This window comes from Triplophysa rosa, linkage group LG2 (genome assembly GCF_024868665.1).
Source record: "Triplophysa rosa linkage group LG2, Trosa_1v2, whole genome shotgun sequence".
Taxonomy (NCBI): domain Eukaryota; kingdom Metazoa; phylum Chordata; class Actinopteri; order Cypriniformes; family Nemacheilidae; genus Triplophysa; species Triplophysa rosa.
Window position 1 is genome coordinate 24,014,907 of NC_079891.1, and position 14,790 is coordinate 24,029,696.

General features: G+C 37.0%; 1 long non-coding RNA gene across 3 annotated transcripts in view; it reads left to right on the top strand.

The window, feature by feature from the left end:
* Positions 1-14,790, top strand: part of LOC130551427 (uncharacterized) — a 61,212-nt gene that overhangs the window by 39,699 nt on the left and 6,723 nt on the right. For 2 of the 3 annotated variants that reach the window (XR_008962593.1, XR_008962592.1), the window contains exons 3-5: positions 743-859; positions 5,791-6,131; positions 6,382-7,518. This is a non-coding gene — a long non-coding RNA (uncharacterized LOC130551427). Of the gene's footprint in view, positions 1-742; positions 860-5,790; positions 6,132-6,381; positions 7,519-14,790 lie in introns of those variants that run through there. The other variant, XR_008962594.1, reaches the window with a different exon arrangement.

Genomic DNA, 14,790 nt, shown 5'->3' on the forward strand with positions numbered 1-14,790 from the left:
AAAACTCAAAGCAAGGAAAATTCCGTAAATCAGAAAACAAGTTTCAGAGTCATAAACCACTAAATTACACAGCAAGAATGTTGTCAGCAGCCACTTGTTTTGATTAATCACAAACCTTTTGACAATTTGCCTTGGCTGAGCTAGTTTTAAGTCATTTATATTCATAACTGCATGCCTACTGTAAAGTAGGTAGGACTTGGTCCTGTAGCTCCACAGAAGTGTTGCAAATATGGCCACCAAATGTGAGATGACTTCCCTTGAAAGGGAGTTTGGCAGAAAGAGCAGAAAAAATCTGTAGAATTTACAATGTTTCATAATTTGTTTACCATACAGGATGCCACTGTCAGAGACATAAGCTAATAAGCTTTAAAGATCGGGTATCATGCTATGTCATGCACTCTGACTTCTTTACACTGTTAAACGTGCTGGCTTCTCATGCTTAACATGGTCAACTTGTTAAAAAACGAGTTGGACGTATGATGTAGTATTTCTGTACTTACACTCCCCCAGCACTCCAACTTGTTTCGGAAAGTTTTTTATAATTCTGGATCCCTGTGTCGTCACAGGGATCCTATTCTGTTTATTGGCCAAAAGCACGGCAAGGCGAAAGAGCCCGCCCACGAGCCAACCGACGAGCGAGACCCGCTTACCATCAAGGTTATCTGCGCTGCGTCAAGATGGGCTGTGCTGCAGCTCGTTACTCTTGCCATAGTGAAGTTTAGGTGTGTCTGTTTGTTCACAGCATTTCAGTGATGGATGTTATATAAATGGTGGATATAACGCTGGATTTGGAGATCGTTTGAAATGGATAGATGGCGCGATCCCAGTGCTAAAAGATGCCCGACATGAACTGCACGCGGTAAGTCAAACTAACTCATACAGCTGTGTTTTGTTGGCAATCGGCATGTATGTGCATAATGTACAAAACACGAAGGCATGATGTGATGATGTGTTGCTTGCTCGTGCTGTAGTTCTGTCCCACTCTCCCCACTAGTCCCACCTCTAGCAGCTCGTGTTTTTCCGGAAATAATCGTACAGCTGTATCTCTCTTTTATAAATTTCATCAAACTAAATACTCTTCGAAGATACGACGTATCCAATACTACTGTATAGGCACTCAAGATTAATATGAGATTGGCAGAAACTGCCTGTGATACGCGATCTTTAAAGAATTCTGGAATTCTGTACATAGTAAGTGTGTAACTTGATAGAAGCAATTAATCAAATAGCAAGGTGAAGCCCAGATAAGTAAGATACACTCAAAAAAAGACACATTGAACCAATGTGATTGACTCAAACTTCACTATATTACATTGACCTAATGTCATTTTTATTCAAATCAAACATACTGTATCTTTCTTATATTCAACCAATGTGTTTTCCATAAGCCAAACATAATACACTGAGCATATTACATTGAACCAAAGTATTTTTTTCACGTTAATTTAATCTTGAACTAATCTTGAATAAAAAATACTTTGTTTTCAAACATTTTTTATTAGAGTACAATAAATGTTAAAACAAATATTTTAAAGTATTTTTTACAAACATTAACTAAATTTAAGCAATATAATTTCAATGAACATTAAATAAATACAGTACATTAACACTACAAAATAAAATTAAGACAATTAGCGACCTCAATCTCCCTCAGTATTCAACCATTTTGGTGCCAACCTGTTAAAACTGGAAGAATACATGAGAAGAACATACAACATAGGTTGAATTCTAAACAAACGAGACGTTTAAATTATTAAAAAAGCAGAAAAATAGTATTATAAACTTAATCATGATCCAGTATAGGCATTACAGACTAGCAATTAAAAGCTCGCGCGCTCGCATTGCTTTTAATAACAGTTAATGTCACGTGAACTGTCCTATTTTGCAGATGTTTGCATTTTCTAGGGTTCAACAAAAGATTTTAGTATAAAAACATTGATACAGACCTTGTTTCTCTGATTAAATCCAACATTTTGTCCTCACTGAAAACCCCTCCGTCCATTCTGTGTCTGTCAGCATTAACCATGTCACTGCATGCCAGTAGGCGGGATTAGAGCACAAACTCAAATTTTACTTCTTAATCCAAATTAATTTACTCTGATTACATGTACAGCCTGGACAATTTACATGTCCCCAATAAAACAGTTGAATGTAATTTAATTATATGGCAAATTTCTATGTAGTTATTGCATTGATATAGCTTTATTTATTCATGTTTGTTGGATGCAAACTCTAATTTTACTTATTCGTACCTATACTCTTACATGTACAACTTGAACAATATTTCTGCAATGAAACAAAAAGACATCTGTTTATGAATATAAAATATTTTAATAGACCTAAAATGAGCAATTTGTGGTCATCTAATGATTGCAATAGGGTTTAGGACATAAACTCAAATTTTACTTATTAATCCAAGTCATCTTTCTCTCATTAAATGTCCAACCTGGACAACATTTCTTCAATGAAACAAAAAGACATCTGTTTGTAAATATACATTGTATTATTTTCATTTTCCTAAAATGAACTTTTTATGTTCATCCAAAGAATGGCCGTTTTCAATTTTTTGAGTGTATAACCAACTTTAATGTAGCTAGCAGGGCACTCAGGTTCACAAGAGTAATAATTTACTAATGGCAGACAGTAATCAGAGGTTACAAACAGAGAGATGAGGTTTTTATAAGCACCGTGATTGGGCTCAGATGTTTCAAATAAAACTGTTTCTCCAACATTTTTCCCAAACCCCAAATCCCCAAGGGGCCTCTTAGCTGTTCCACATTGTCAAATTTAAAATTAATGTTTGAATATTGCTGTTATTATTTTGTGAATTTATTCTGCAGCACAGATTTTGGTCTTTGAACTTCACAGTCTTTTCCAGCCTTGAAGAGATACTTCATCCAAAAATGAAAAATTTGTCATTTACTCACCCTCAAGTTGTTTCAAACCTGCATACATTTCTTTGTTCCAATGAACAGAGAGATAGATATTTGGAAGAATTTTTGCAATTTTCAGTTCTGGGACATCATCCACTAGTTGGAAAAAATATTGTATTTTTTGTTCTGTTAAACACATAATGAGATATTTTGAAGGATTTAGGAAAACAGAGTTCTGGGGCACCTTTGACTACCATTTAATTCTTCTTACTATGGTAGTCAATGATGTCCCGGAACTGAAAATTACTAACATTCTTCCAAATATCTTTCTCTGTGTTCATCGGAACAAAGTAATTTATACAGGTATGGAATTACATGAGGGTGAGTAAATGATGACAGAATTTTCATTTTGGGGTGAACTATCCCTTTAAAGGGGACAAAGTTGAGCATACAAAGTTGAGTTCAACATAATTAAATATTTTATGGAAATCCAGAAATGCAGTTTTGAGTTTTGATTCCTAGATATTAAAATGGAATTTGCATTGCTATTCACAACTGAAGATGTTAAAAGTACAATTTCTGAATGCTGCATCTTGTGTTGAAGTTGTGTTGTAGCTGATAGCAGTATGTAGCAGTGGATGGCAATAATTAAAAAACAAGTTTTGCTTTCTTTCATCACCATGCATGAAAAGCTAAAGGAGTACCGTACTCCTCTTTTGGCACAAAGGATCTTATAAGAACAGTTAGAACTCATTAGCTGGGTAAATGCTGTTCTCACATTGGCTTCCCGGTCATATTTAAATTATGTTCGCTGTGATTGGGTGGGCTGCTTTGCCCCTATGTCTGTTTGCATTTTTGGGAGAGCTTTGCTTGGAGGTAAAGCTGTAAAATTAAGAGCTTTTAATGGTTACAGTGAAGGGTGGGGTGGCTTGAAAGAGGTCACATGGGTTTAAATCTGGTTTGCTGTGGATGGTGGGAGAAAAGCGTTCTTTAAGGTTAAACACAGCAGGGTGGGATCTTAATTTGATTTGTTCTCTCAGCTTTTGGTGGGGAGGTTTTTATTTTTATTACTTTTTATCTTTTTTTTAATATCACAGACTAAATGTGTCAGAATAACATATAAAACTAATTTCCCATTCCAGTTTATGTCGTATGAAGTGAGTTTATAATATAAAGCTCAAATATGATGCACTTCAATACTCAAACATAGGTTAAAGAATAAAGCTACCACGTGAACTTCATGCACATTGCTTTTTTCACTTGGCATTTATGAAAAAATTCAGGAAATTCTTTTCTGCACCTCCAGTCCACATATAGACTGCCAAAGTCTTGTCAAGTCAATTAAAGTTTGGTGAGATCATCTGAAATGGGCCTGGGCAGGACAAGAGGTGCAGTGGTTTTGCGGGATGATGCCCAATATTTCATACAAAAATAAAAACAGGAATAGAAGCCTGAATTTGAAACACACTTGTTGGATGGTGGTATGTATGTCACCTAAAATATAAACTTTGATTAAAATAGACATTACATGCATGTGTAAGTAAAATGTGTCATAATTAATCAGAATTTCTGCTGATAGTGTCTATAAAATACAACAAATGTCAGATACTGCAGCAAAAAGACCATATATAACAGATCACTTGAGCTTAAATCTAAAATGTCTAAAAGGATACGGATGCTGATGTTTGGCCATGTTGTCAGTCATGCTACCAGACATTGTGACCACAACAAACACAGAAAAAGATCACATTTGTGACTCCTGTTGAGTTCTCTGTAATAGATTGGAAATGTAGTTGTTCATTGTTTGGGGTGAATTTTTGGTCTCGTCCAGCCTTTGATGAGTCAGTGTTATGGTTCAATGAGAAAATCACTTATCGTTCCATTGGCCCATCTTAAGGAGACACATGGATCTGTTTATTGCTTGTTTATTTGAATCAGTTTAGAGTTTACCTCACCATAAGGTCTGATGTGAGGATGTGTTCCAACCCGATAGAACTGATAAAGATTTATTCACAGCACAGGGCCAACCTCTCATGTGATGAAGGATGAGTTAACAAGTGATGCTGTTGGCGTTTGCTCTTTGGTTGATCTTGCAAAAGCCACACAGAGAACTCTCCCATAGAAGAAGTGGCTTGTTGCATGTAACATGTCTGGAACAAATAAATTCTTGAGCCAAGAAACTCTGGGTAAATACTGAAGAGGCCCAGTGAGTTCATTGACTGAGACCTCCATGATCGCCTGTGTCAGCATCTCTGTACTTAATTAATGGTTGTGGATAGCCTGCCCCTCTGTTTTATGTTTCCATAGCACATCAAAATGGGGGTGAGGGGTGGGGTGGTTCATGATGGTTTAAGGTTTCAAGGTTTAAGGTTTTCACACGCCAAAAAGCTGAAATATGAAATCTGTTCAGGATGTCTTTTTTCCACGTGTATATTTTCTTAAACAGTCATTTGTTTTAGTGTCAAATGGGAGTTGACGCATAAAATCTCTAGATCGTTCTTGTTTGCTAATGGATTTGATCCTCAACACCCTTCGGAAATGCTAAGGCTCCTGCAGTTAGACAATTTAAGTGGAATATTTTCTCACCTGAAGATAAGCTTTATTGTCTGTATAGCATGTCATCGCTGTCCTTTTGAAACCTCGGATGTCCAAATTTGCTGTTGTCCAGGAAATGGAAACAACACTGTTCTTTTTACATTATTAAACACTGTGTTGTCATAGCTGACAAGCACGTTTAATGCTTTTTATTGGTAATGTGGTGATGCGATCAACCAGTCTAGTTATTGGTGAGGAAATATAACTCCTGCGCAAGTTCTAACAGGAAGACTCCTTACATCACTAATTAATCAATGGTTAGCCTATCATACCTCAGCACGTAGTATAAAAGATTCATACTTACCCTCTCCTTTGTTCGCAGAAACTAACGCAAGAGTGAAACCTCCATCCTCCCGACCACCACCAGGTCAGGCCCTGTCCTCGGTCTGGGGGTAGGCTCCGCCCCTGCCTTTATCTCATGCAGGAACTTCTAGAATCCTACTCCCCAGGATTCCTTCGTTGGACGGGGCCTACGCCAAAGATCTTCATATATCTTACATTATATCTTTTGTTAATAAATATTATTTATCATTCTATGTCTTTCTGGTAGAAATGGTACGTTCCACGAGTATAAAAGGAGATGAAACTGACATCTAACTAGGCACGTCATACGGGGCCTTGGAAGTGACGTGATTTCCGGTGCGTTGGCTGTATGTTCAGGAGGTAAGTGCTACTGGTGGCATTTGTATTGCGAATATTTTATTTAAAAATGGTAAATGGAGACTTGTTTAATTTACAGTGTGGCTGAGGAGTAAATGCAGACACATTGGATGACTGTTTACCTTGAGACTTTAACTTATATGCGTCGAGCGCGTTGGGTGGTCATTATCAGCGGGTGTGTTACTCATTTCACGCATGGGTTAATGAAAAGGTAATTTCTCTCTTAAGTCGAAAGTCTTTTATGTTTCAACAGTGACTCGGAGGGGGCCTGGAGGTGTTGCAGCAGGCTTTATAGGCGCTATTTGGGTGTTGTGATCTCTTGTTTGAGCAATATAAACTACTATTACCTGCATGTGGATGCCTGAACCGGAGTGCTTCCGGACAGGTCGGATGCTTTCGTTTCTCTTCACGTTGATCTGTTTGACCACTCTTCTGCCATATACCGGATGACGTATTTGTTCCAGCTTTGTGTGTAACACTCATCCAGTCAATTGACCATCTCATTTCAGTGAACAAGGACCCTCTTGATGATCGGAACAGTAGCATGTTTCCGCCCGATGGTGATGCATTTAAAACTAGTTGTGTCAAACGTCTGTTGACCTGAGGACTTGAAGTGGGGTAATTACCGTGGCAACGAGTTACGCGTTTGTCACTGCTACTGTATGTTATCGTACCTATTTTTGTTATTTTGTTTTCTTTTGAATTTATTTGTTTGAACCTGTTGTTTCTTTTTGTATGTTGATTATAAACTACTTGATTGTCCCTTATAGGGTCATTCGGTGATGCCAAGTCTATGGGCACCGGCTAGTGTGGGTTGCCATTAAGGGACGATAATTGGTTTTCCTTGGCAGTACTTGATAAGTGTTATCGACAGTCTCGACAGTCCCCAAATTGAAACGTGTATATGTTTGTGTGCTTGTGTTTTCTTTTCTTTTCAGAATTGGAGGATCAGTATTAGCCAGGATCCTCTGTGTTTGGGGTGGTACGGTTGTCGGTCTGCAGTGTTCACAACGGGGGTGTTGGTGCTGTGTTGTGAGAGAGCATGAGTGGTTGCTGAGTTATTAAATGGGCAGGATGATTTCCCCAATTCTGAAGTGGTGAAAGTGTGTGTTTGCGTGAGGGTATGTGGTGTTTTATGCTGGATATATCCCTTTTAACTGCTACATATTAAAGACTAGTTTTGTATTTTATATTGAATGTGTTTTGAATAAATTGTATGAAATCTTCTATCGTTGTCTGATACCTGTCTCAGCCACTGCGTATCTGTGTGCTTTTGGTACTTTGCTACCTGTGGGTCCCCGGCCCATTTAAAAAGTGTGAAGTGAAAGTGACCTATTAGTCAGATATGGTGACCCATACCCGAAATGTGACCTCTGCATTTAACCCATCCAGAGAGTATTGAACACACGCACAGCAAGTGGTGAACACACGTACACCCGGAGCAGTGTATGTGTATTTCCGGGGTTGCGTAGTTGCTCTGCTCGCCACAGTAAAATATTTCCAAATCCCGGTGACAAACACAAAGGGTGTCTAAAAATTGTGATGTAAAAAAATAAAAGTCATGGAATATAAAGATATACAAGGTTTCATAAGGACACCAGTGATATTTTGTTTGTCACATGTATCTCTTTTTCTAGTTTTTTCCATATTTTATATAATCTGTCTCATTCTTTCATTGTCTGTTATAATCTAAATATGTTATAATCCTGTTTTAAATCTTAAAACCTTCATCAGTCATTTAATCTGTGTAAAGAAATTATTATCTTTGCTAGTGCATGTCCCCAGGCCCAAGTTCATTAAGTCTAGCTGGTTGTTGCCATAAATCTGCTTAACTGAGACTTGAAATGAAAACTGCACGATTGTGTTTAAAATCCAGTTTTCCATCTGAGAGAAATTGAGAAAGCAGGAATCCCCCAACTGTGTCAGATTGTTATGAAGCTCGCTCCTGCAGAGAGCTCTGCTTGTAGGGATTTATAGCACAGAGGTATGACTTCATCATCTCTCTCTTATGAACACTTTCCTTAAGATGTACTGCATGGTGAGCAGTGAAGCCAGAATCCGAGGTCTGGCAGGCCGATCGACATGGCCCGAACCCAATTGCTCTCAAATCAAGAAAGCCAAGAAATGAGCCGCAACCCAGAGCTCAAATGAACGTATAGAGAAGAACAGATTATTAGCTCACTTTTCTTTCAGCAAGTCCATAAACAAATGCAAATATTTTAACCACAGAAACACTGGGCACAGGGACATAGATGTTATGGATATGTTTGGATGACTTAAGGATATTTCTCTTCTGATCTGAAGTCAGCTCTCTGGTGAAATGGTATAATTTGAATGTTTTGGTCTAGTTTCTAGAGTTCTGCGAAATGTCGTCAGCGCTTGGCTCTTTACTCGAGGAGCATGTGAGATCCAGCTGGAGTCACACCTCATTCACATTCACTTTGTTTACGCTTGTTATTATTCGACCAATTCTGTGATCCATATGAACCTTGCTAATAATTTGGATTGTTTTTTCTTTTCCTTTTTTACCACATAACATATCCTGTTTATAATTATAATATTCATCTAATCAGAGATGGAGCATGCGGGCAATAGTGCATAACCTCAATGTGTCACTCATAAAATCAGTTGGGCCCCAAATGTCAACTTAGTTTTACACTGTTAGATATTATAGTGTTAGTTAAATAAAAAACAGTTGTGGTAAAAGAGCGGCTTTTGACAACAAACTGACACTTTTAGGTTTTATGATCATTATTACACATACTGTATGCATTATGATCGGCGTGCCGCGTATATGTGCTCTTCAATGGAATAATGGAACGGGTTGCACACACACGACAGACACTGCCTCCCAGTCTGATCATAAAACCAACACAGACTAACGTACACGATGCCAGTTTAAAAAGCGACACCCCATGAGAACGCTCTCAGCAAAGGAAAACGGTGACTACACTAGCAGACAGTAAACAAAGATTCAACAGCGAATAAACTATGATTATAATAAATCTTAATATTAAACTGGTAACGTTACAGTGAACTAAACATATGGAACTGACCGTAGTAAATATACCATTTATCTGATAAAATGTCACTGTTATGCAGCATAACAGCAAATATACACAATATATTAAATTTAATATTTATTTCAATTTGATGATTTTATTCAAAATCATCTCAAATAAAGCTATGCAACATAAATGTGCACGTCTGCAACCAGAATGAATTGAGGCATGGCGGCCTAATAAATTTGATAACAAAGTCTTCCTCCTGTTGTTTTGAACAACGTTTATCAGCTTTTCTCTTTTTTCCCGAGACTTGATAACGAAGTTCATCCACATGTTGTTTTGAATGATGTTTTCTGCATTTCTTCTTGTTTTGAAGTTTTATGGCAGTTGACGAACCAACGTCAGGTGCTTCTTCCGCTAAGTATACTTAGGCTTACGAGACTGCTGGTGAACAACCCCCCAGATACATCTAAAGTAAAAAAATAAGCGCGCCCATTTAGAAAGATGACATGATTGGTCAGTTTTCCTGTCATTCAAAATTAATCTCTCCCATTGATTTACTGCACTGTCAGCAGTATGCTAATTGAAGTCCCCCGACATAAGCTCGCGTTCAACTTCTTGCAGCATGCGCAGGCTCCGTGATTTTGAATTACTCTCGTGAGACTTGGAAATCTCACGTGGATAGAGTCTGCATCAATCCAGGAAGTCAAACATATCTAATAGGGAAAATAAACCGACTTTTATTGAAAATAATATTTTCAAGTTTATAAATATTATTTTTTACGAAAGTTTAGGTCATCACTACGGGCCTAGAGGGCCTGAAGGTTCGCCACTAGGGCACCTTTGACTACAATTTTAATTTTTGTCTTCCTATGGAAGTCAATGATGTCCTAGAAATGTCAGTTGATAAAGTTTTTCCAAATATTTTTTGTGTTCAACAGGTTTGGAACAACTGGGCGAATAATTCATGACAAATTTTTTATTTTTGGTTGAAGTAGGATATCCCTTTAGTTGGTCAAAATGATTGACAGGAAAGCACCTCAAAACATTTTGAAACTTGAATTTTCTTTGGGGCATTCTATGAAAAGTCATTTTCATCACATTCGTTTTACTGAATCTAAAACATGGCGGTTTTGTTTAACTCTGTTAGCCATTCAAATAAGCGTTTACAATATATCACTGTTTCTTACTCGCTCTCACACACAGAAAGACACACACACATACACTTAAATTGTCTTTATTTGTTTTTCCACAGTAAACACGGTTGATATGTTTTGAAAGCTCTCACACTTTTTAATGTAATTGTGGCAAGACCTTCAAAGAACAGATAGTTCAGTGTTAAAAGCATTGAGTTAACAATGCAAGGTTGTGGGTTCGATCCCAGGGGATTGCACATACCTATGTATAAATGTATAGGATAATGCAATGTATGTCGCTTTGGATAAAAGCGTCTGCCAAATGCGTAAATGTACGTTTTTTCTATGCTTTTCCAAATACATGTTGTTTTACTAAATAAGCAGCTTTTCTGCATAAACCATCTGAGCAAGCCGAAGGCGGCCATGGCGAAAAAGTCCTCTGATGAGAAGTTGAAATCAATCTTTTAGGTGTATGGTGTTGTTATATCTAGTTTTACATCCGATGTACTCTTCTGATGTAGTCTTAGTATTCATCATCTCAGTGCAGCATGAAAAGCGGTGATTATAAATTCTGCCTGAATTTACAGAATTTTCGGCAGAACTGTGCTAAAGATAAACATCTTTACAATACTGCCAATATTCAAGTTTTCTCTTTCTTTTTGTGAGAAATTATAAATAAAGAATAAAAAAAACATTTAAATAAAGTTTTAAAAGTGAAAGTCATGGAATAAATTCTAGGATTAAAACACAGACAAATTGATTCACAGTTCAATAATCAACAGTCAATAATCAGCTGACTTTATAAGGAGTTTCTAAACTGTGAAGTATTGAAAAATGCAAGTGTGTAAGGTTTTTTACATTGTATATCATTTCCAAGGAGCTTGGAGAAAGAAAATAGTGCTTTACAAATCCCATTGGTGAGCAAGCCAAGGACAGCTGAGCTGTGTAGGTAGAAGAGGGAGAAAACCTTGGCAGCGCGGGCATTTGACCCAGTCATGGCGGCCCCAGAATTCTGTTACAGAATCTCAGTCCATGTCTGACCTGAGCCAGCAAACACATCTGCCAATGACCCCAAGTCCATGCCAAAGGCAACAGCTGCTGTCATCCCCCTGAGTCCGCTCTTGTAAACTCTTCTTCCCCTCCTTCAAGTTTGAACTTTCATTTGTCATCTCCGAAACTGAACTCTTGCTCTGCATAAAGACCTTGTTTTTAGACCAGACTTTGTGCCAACACCAACTGGATACTCAAGCTCCCCCAATGCCCCCATCATGCCACCAGTTTCTGCCACCCCTTTTGTGTTTCGGTCAGCTCCCATTTTTTTCCTGGTTCCTGTCTTACTGGAATTCTGCCATTTCCTTATCTCCCAGTTGCATGGTGCTCAAGTTTCAACCTGATCTGCTGTCTCTCTGTAAAAAATCTTCTGTAACGTATCTGATTTAATTGTTGGTCAGGTTGCCAAATTTTTGTAGATGAAATAAGGGATGCTTTAGGTTTTTGTAGTGGAAATTTTTGTAAAGCAAAATAGGTTTCTCTAAGTTACAATCTCCATTTTATCCACATATGCCATCTGAGATTTAAGCAGTGGTGTAAAGTATTGGAGTAAATGTACTTAGTTACTTTACTTAAGTATCTTTTTGGCTACTTTGTAGTTGTACTGAGTATTAAAGATATTAGCAACTTTTACTCTCTACTTAACTACATTTTTGAACAAGTATATGTACTCTTTACTCCACTACATTTGTAATGACTAATGCAGTTACACATTACATTTTGCATGACACCTATCTTATAATTAATATTGCCATTCACAGGGCATTGAAGGTACTACAATCTTGTGGATTTTGCCATAACTTACAAAAACTTGTCAACATGGCTTCTTTATATGAATATGAGTGCAGTATCAGGTAGATGTCAATCGCTGGCGGTTTATACACGGTTAGCCCTTACCCGCTATTTCTACAGTAATATATTGGCAACACTGTTGCCAGCTAGTTGCTGTAGGTCACACATCTACAAAAGCTCTTATTTTTAAAACTAACTCTTCCTAAATGTGCTCTAAACATGTTTGCTCAAAATTTGACCATGTGGTGGGACTATTGCCATGAAGTGATGTAAACCAGTAAAAAGAATGTATAGTATTTCAATTTTCAAAAGTGCTCTCACACTATATAGACAAAATATTAACCTATAGAATGAGTCGGACACAGAGAAATGAACAATTCACATATGAATCTCAACAATGGTGACAATCAACTGAACAGCTTCATGCTGCAATGCATGCTGGGTACATAGTACAAAACTCATTCATGATTGTTTGTCACCATTGATGAGGTTTGTATGTCAAGTGTCTAACTGTGTCTCAATTGCAAAGAAAGATTTTCTGACAGAGATCTTTCCATTATAACATGTAATCACTTTACCAAACATATCTTAATAAATCTTAAATGCTATATTATTATTATTTAATGATTGAATTCTTTCAGATGTATCTTCAGTTACTAAGCAAACATAAAGTTGCGGTTCCTGTAAAGTCCCTTTCAGTGTTATTGTATAAGTGTACATTTTAAAGCTACAAGAAAGTCAAAGAGTCCAACCAAAGCAAACACTGATCGCCATAATGGTGACTTAAAACATAATTGAACCACTATGAACTAGAGTTAAATCTCAATAAGATCTTACACAGATGACAGAAATAAAGTGAAAGTGGTGTCTGTAATATGTGAAGATGTTATTGATGTTTGTGTTTAATTCTCCTCTGGTGAAATCTTGACAGATTTATTGTGTTCATCTGTTATTTACACTTGTTCATCTAAGACTGTGTGACTTAAGTGCGTTAATAGATTCTTTATAAATGTATCTTCAAACAGCCATTGCAGTAGTTTACTGTAAAACACCTACAGTAACTAGCAGGCAACAGTGTTGCCAATACAGTATATTACTGTAGAAATGGCAGGTAAGGGCTAACAGTGTATGTGAAATGAGGACATGACTGCAGCTGGCGATGAGGCCCAAACCAGCATGTCCAGTGCAAAAAGGCTTTGACTTTTTAATTCTACTTAACATTATTTTATTTATCTGTTATATTGAAGAGACCTTTTTGAAGGACTTTGGCTTACTTATGAGCACTTGAGCTTAAATGAGACTTAGGGTGTTTGTAATGACGTAGGTTATGGTGTCGACCATGATTTGTTGCAATTTTGAGGTGTTCAGTCTTATTATGATTTAAGAAAATAAATGCGATTGCTCACCTCACAAATCAACTGTTTCTAGTTTTTCACTGATGTGTCTCTTAAGTGTTGAGGACTAGTGCTGCTTTGAGCCTACATTCAGTATGAGTAAAATACTCAAGTACTGTTAAAATCAGATACTCAAAGACTTTTACTCAAGTCGTTTTGGAATTGGTGACTTGTAACTTGTAATGGAGTAATTTTCACTGCAAGGTATCTGTACTTTTACTTAAGTATGGTTTTCAGGTACTCTTTACACCTCTGGATTTAAGTCAGTTATTAGGGGTCACTTTGCCTGGGTTTATGACTTTTTATTTATCATGTCTCTTGTGCTGGTTTTCCTGTTTGGTGTCGTAATTGTTAGCACCTGTGTTTTGCCTAGCCTGATTAGCGTGTGTATATATAGCCCAGTGTTTGTTCCAGTCCTTTGTCTAGTGTTAAACTTGTTAGATGGTTTTCATGGTGATTTCTGTTTTTGCTCTAATGTTGTTATTTCTCTCACTGTTTTCCATCTCATCGTTGTGCCACTTGCTCTTGTATTTGTTGCATTGCAATACTTTACTGACTGTCACTCTTTGTTTAAAATGAAACTAACAAAAAATCATTTTTTTGTAGACTTCATATTAGCAAAGTCTGAGGCTGCAGTATGATGTCATCAATCATCAGTGTGCAATACCTTTGTGGCCATCTTAATAATAGCAATTCATCTTGCAGTCTCTTTTCTATACTGAAGGTAACAGGCATTCAAGTCCAGCTTTTAAATGCGTGAAGAGAAAAAACAGTTTGTCAAAATTACTTCTCAATCACACATTTCACATCAGGAATAACATTGTTATGAAATAAAATCATAAATGTAATAAAATGTGTAATTTTAATATAGTTCTGATGTCAGTGGTGCAGAATTTAAGCTCTTAATAGTAATTCAAATTAGTCAGTGGCCATGTTTTAAAAGGACGTTCAAACAGACCACCCGAGTGATAGAAAAATAGAAAATAAACAGGCATCAAGGACAGTGAAGTATTAACTTCTGCTTGGAGAAAGTATATGAGATCACCGACAGTCTGACATTTGAGAGAGCCAATTACAGTCATTTGAGACCAATATGACTTACTGTAAAAGCCATCTAAAAGCATTGCTCATCCTTGATCTCTTGCAGAGCTCTAATGTATTAGTAACTTCAGAGGAAAAGGAAACCGTTACAATAACCTTCAGAATTCATGCAAATTGTCAATGACATTGATGTTTAGCAAAACTTTTCTGTCTAACTAATTGTTCAGTTACGTGGGAAAGTTTG